At 36.3% G+C, this 5,455-nt stretch overlaps 1 pseudogene; it reads right to left on the bottom strand.

Moving 5' to 3' along the window:
- Positions 1–562: 562 nt before the first annotated feature.
- On the bottom strand, positions 563–1,718 carry LOC104847253 (olfactory receptor 8K3-like; annotated as a pseudogene).
- Positions 1,719–5,455: the final 3,737 nt, after the last annotated feature.

Raw genomic sequence — 5,455 nt, 5'->3', positions numbered from 1 at the left:
TCCACCACCCACTTCTTGGAAACCCTATGGAGCAGTTCTACCCTGTCCATTAAGTTTTCTATGACTCAGAATCAATTCAGTGGTGAAGGGTTTTGTTTTACAGCACATTCTCAAAAAAAAACCCAAATCCACTGCTCTTGGGGAGATTCCAACTACCAGCAACCCTATAGGACAGAGTAGAACTGATGCATAGGGTTTCCAAGGCTGTAAATCTTTGTGGAGAACAACTGACATATCTTTCTCCCATGGAGTGGCTAGTGGGTTTGAACTCCTGGTCTTTCAGTTAGCAGCTGAGCAATTTAATGACTGCACCACCAGGGCCCCAACACATTCTTCTGCACTATAAAATTTACTTATTTATTATGTTCGTGATCCATTTTTTCCCTTCAAGGTAGGAAAAGGTTTTTACTCTTTTGTTCATCAATGCATTTAGAAGAGTGACTGACACATAGAAGGAAATTTATGAATATATGTGAAATATATTTTTGCTCACCATCCCCTATGGAGGCAAACAGACAAGGTTTGAAGCCCATCATGTAATTTATAGGACCCACATGATGTGTTAAACGGTAGAAAAGATATTGCTTATTTTTTTCAATGTCCTATGTACGCCATATTTTACATCTTTGTTCCTCAAGCTATATATCAAGGGATTCAACACCGTAATAACCAGGGTGTAAAATATGGAAGCCACTTTATCAGTTTCAAAGGAGTGACTGGACTCGGGCTGCACATACGTAAAGATTAAGGTCCCATAGTCAGGTGGGATCCACAGGTAGAGAAGGCCTTGTGCCTGCCCTCAGCTGAGTTCATCCTGAGAATGGCTACAAGAACAAGGAGGTAGGAAACAAGAACTATTAGAGGGGATGAAATCAAATCAATAGCTGCTAAGATGAGAATGATCAATTCAATTTCATGTGTGTTTGAGCAGAGCAGAGATACTAAGGGGAGACAGTCACAGTAGAAAAGACTGATGACATTGTAGCCACAGAAGGATAAATTAAAAATCTCTATGGTGATAAGAAGAGAAATAAATGCACTATAAAGATAGAGAATTGCCACCAGCACCCGACACATCCTTTGTGACATGATGACTGTGTAGAGCAGAGGCTGACAGATGGCCACATAGCAATCATAAGACATTGCTGACAGAATGAATAATTCACTAATGATGAACAAGAGAAAGAAAGCTAGATGTATAGCACAAAAATAATAGGAGATTGTATTTTCATCCACAAGAAAATTGACTAACATTTTGGGTGCCGCAGTTGTTGAGTAACCAAGATCAGTGATAGCCAGGTGTCTGAGAAAAAAGTACATGGGAGTTTGTAGCTTGGAGTCTATCTTGGTGAGGATGATGATGCCCAAGTTGCCCACCACTGAGATCAGGTAGATGATGAGGAATAGCCCGAACAATGGCGCCTGCAGCTCTGGGCGGTCTGTGATTCCCGTCAGAATGAATTCATTCAGCAGTGTTAGATTGTGTTTGCCCATCTTGGTCTATTAGGAAATCTGTTCTGGATAGAGATGTTAGCATAGCCAGTAGTTTTTATGCAGTATCATCTGGTAGGTTTTTATTATTCAAAAGCAATATGCTAAATGAATAAGATAAATGCAAACTTTCCAATATAGTTATTTGAAATTAAACCCACCTCCCTCAAATAAAGTATAGGCACATGAAGATAGAGATAGAGAGATAGGGAAAGAAGGAAAGAAAGAGGAATTTAATTTGTTATCAGTTGGGTAAAATTTGCTCCCCAAAGAATATTTGTCAATGCCTGGGACATTTTGGATGTCACAACTAGGAGAAGGGTACTACAGGTATCTAAAGGGAGCCTGGGATGTTACTAAACATTCTACTATATACAGGGTAACTCCACACAATAAGAAAATTTCTAGTCCAAGATGTCACTATGGCAGAAGTGGAGAAACCCTGTAGTAAACATAGAGCTAGAGATAGACACAGATAAAGACATAGGCGTAAGTATGTGACAATGTAGATAGATGTACACATATATGCACATATACATATACATGTACATAGATTGGATACCTGGTGGAGCAGTGGCTGAGAGCTTGGCTGATAACCAAAAAATGGGCTTTTTGAATCTACCAGGCTCTCCTTGTAAAATCTCTGGGGCAGTTCTATTCTGTCCTCTAGAGTCTGTATGAGTTGGAATCAACTTCGTGGCAACGTGTTTCATTTTTTATTTTAATACATATGGATATATGAAACAAAAATAAAAAAAAGTTAAAAATTTTAAGTGGTATATATATTAAAAAAATGATTACTAAACTTTCTTTTATTCATTTATATAATGACATTTGCAAAATTATAATACAAATGTCTTTTTCATTATAAAAATTTTAAAGCGCAAATTCACTAAATGTGTGGAAACATTTAATATGCCTTACTTCAAAACAGAGGCGTATAAAAGCCCTTTTGCCACTGGTGTTACAGACTGACACAAAACACTTGACAGGTATTGAACAGATATATTAACAAGGAAAATCTAATCAATCATGGTGGGGATTATCTGTCTTTTACAGGGAAATATCTAGGTGGTAGACCCATGCAGATATAGTCCCTGTTATATCTCCACTTGTGGGTTATAAAATAAGGTACCTTAATTTCTTTATTCACATCTGCAAAATGATCACTTCCCTTCAGTGTTGCTGGAAAAATAAAAGACTATTAAATATTTCAATGCATTTACATTATGGGGATATAAGTCTCAAATATCAAGTATATGGTGGTTTTGTTGTTTTTAAAATGATGACAATAAGTTACCTGAAAGGAGTTTTCTTTACATATGCATATGTAAATTGTTCTAGCGTGACTTAGCTTCTATGTCAGGTTTATGATGATGAGTAGGTTGGGTAGCGTGTAATCCATGTAACTGAGCCCAGCCCTTCTCTCCCCCATCCTCAACTCCATGACTAAAACTGGACCATCATTATGCCAATGTTCTGGATGATATATCTTCTACTTTAATTAATACATTTTAATATAAGCTGATGGACTGCTTACATAAAGTTCGGCAGTTCAAAACCACCAGTGGCTCCCTGGGAGAAAGATGCGGCAATCTGCTTCCATGGTTATTTACAGCCTTAGAAAACCTGTGGGGTCACTGTTGCATCAGGATCACCTCAACAGCAGTGCCTTTGAATATAAACTTACTTAAAATATGTCCTGCCCTAGGAGCAGCTTCATTGTAACAAACAGGTACTAAGCTGTTTGTAACAAATCAGATATATTTTCTCATGGAAGTATCTAAGATAGTGAGAGGAAATTGAGAAAGTGTGGTCCATGTCACTGATGTTATATAATTTAATGTCATTAAAAAATTCCATTTAGATAAAGAAATCCTCTAGCTTAAACTATTAGATAGTACGTAATTCATATAAACACAAATATATTTAAATTAAAATGTATATACATATACTTAATATACCACAGATTAAAAAAAGAAAAATGCCAGAGAAGGATGAGGATGGCAGTATAAGGTAAAAGAATGAATGGTTTGAAATGATACTACTTACATGAAAATAGCAGTACCAGCAGCTTCTGAGTCAGGAATAAGCAAATAGAAAAATACAATCATATCATATTTAACAACAAAATGGTAACGGGAAAATACACTATCTCACATGAAATGTTGCTTGTAAGGTTGTAACCCTAAAGACACACATTGCTTATGTCACAAAAGAAGCCATTGGCCTCTTTCCACCTAAAACAGAGGAGAATGAGGAAAAACAAAGACTTAATGAAGCAATTAACCCAAAGGACATATGGCCCACATGAATCACAGCCTCCTCTATCCTGAGACCAGAAGAACTAGATGGTTCCTGGCTACCACTGCAGACCACTCTGACCAGGATCACAATAGAAGTTCTGGGGCAGAAGTGTGAAAAAAAAGTACAAAAAATTCAAATTAAAAAAAAGTCCAGATTTACTGGTTTGAAAGAGGCTGGAGAAACTCCTGGCACAATTGTCCTTAGACAATCTTCTAATGTGAAACAATAGACAATCCCCATGGCCACCTGTCAGCGCAATAACAGACGGGGCTATTAAATTAAACAATAAAATCTGTGAAGAATGTGCCCCTTAGAACAATCAAATATAGGAGACCAAAAGGGCAAGAAGGTGAGGAAGGGGACAGGGAAACTTGACTAATGGACACAGAGAAGCCAGGGAGGAAATGAGAGTGCTGACAAATTTTGTGTAAGAATTTTTGATTGGAAAATTAATCTGCTATGTAAACTTATACCTAAAGCACAATAATTTATATATATATATATACATTTTAAAGAAGTTCAGAATTGGGTATCAGTAGATATTACAATTATGAGATCAACTACCATCAATGAATGCAATAAAAGCAAAGTAAATCTTGTTTAGTTGAAATGATGAAAGGCTGAAGGAAAAAAGTTCTTATATTGGTAAGTACTGCTTTTCCTATAAGGTAAGGGAAGGCAAGAGGACTTCCTCTCAACAGCTCTTGAGTTTCATGGAGAGCACCAAGTTATTTTCCATAGTTTACTATCTGTGTTGAGTATCTCATTCTCATTTTATAAAGCTATATTCCTTGAGAAAATTATATCTTCATTTGGCCAGATTCCACAGGAAAATGAAGAATATATTATGTATTATACCATTGCCATAAAACTGGGTTCTTAAAAGTATCCCAGACTCTTAAACCATAAGTTGTAAGATGCAAATTTATTTCCTCATCAAGAGATTAGCAAAAATGTACATTTATACAGTTATTTAAAAATGCATTATATAGTAAATTACACTTAAGAGGGACATATGAAGAGCCTAGAGCCAGCTTGTAACTACGGATTTGAAAGGACATCAACATTGAAGAATGAATACTGTAGCTTCATAATTCTGCTACAGTATTCTTAATCCTGCATTTTTATGTTTCCTTTACTTGCATATTTGAGCGCTATTTTTCACATAATTAGGCCACCTGGGTGGCAAAGACAGTTAAGCACTCAGCTACAAAGTGAAAGTTTGGGGGATCGAATCCAGTCAGAGGCGCCTTGGAAAAAAGAAAGATTTACTTCTGAAAGTTCACAGCCGTTCAAAAACTATGGACCACAGTTCTCTGATGCACACGGGGTAGCTATGAGGCAAAATTGACTCCAGGACTTTTTTTTTTTTTTTGGTTAGTTTTTTATTCATATAATTACTTATAAAAAGTAAAAATATTTAGACATGATGATGTTTCAAAGATGCTTAGGAGCATTTAGCCCCTGAAACGAAGTGTGAATATTTGGAAAAAAAAAAATGTGAAAAAAAGGGAGAGAGGTCCTAGTCTCAGGAACTACTGAAAAGTAGAATGCTCACAGAACTGACTCAGAAATCTTAATATTTTGCAATGACTTTGCCATTGAATAAAGGTGGAACCCTGAAAGTGTCACTGAAACATTCTAGATATTGTAAAAT

Source organism: Loxodonta africana, chromosome 7 (genome assembly GCF_030014295.1).
Source record: "Loxodonta africana isolate mLoxAfr1 chromosome 7, mLoxAfr1.hap2, whole genome shotgun sequence".
Lineage (NCBI taxonomy): Eukaryota > Metazoa > Chordata > Mammalia > Proboscidea > Elephantidae > Loxodonta > Loxodonta africana.
This window is presented reverse-complemented; position numbering and strand designations above follow the sequence as displayed.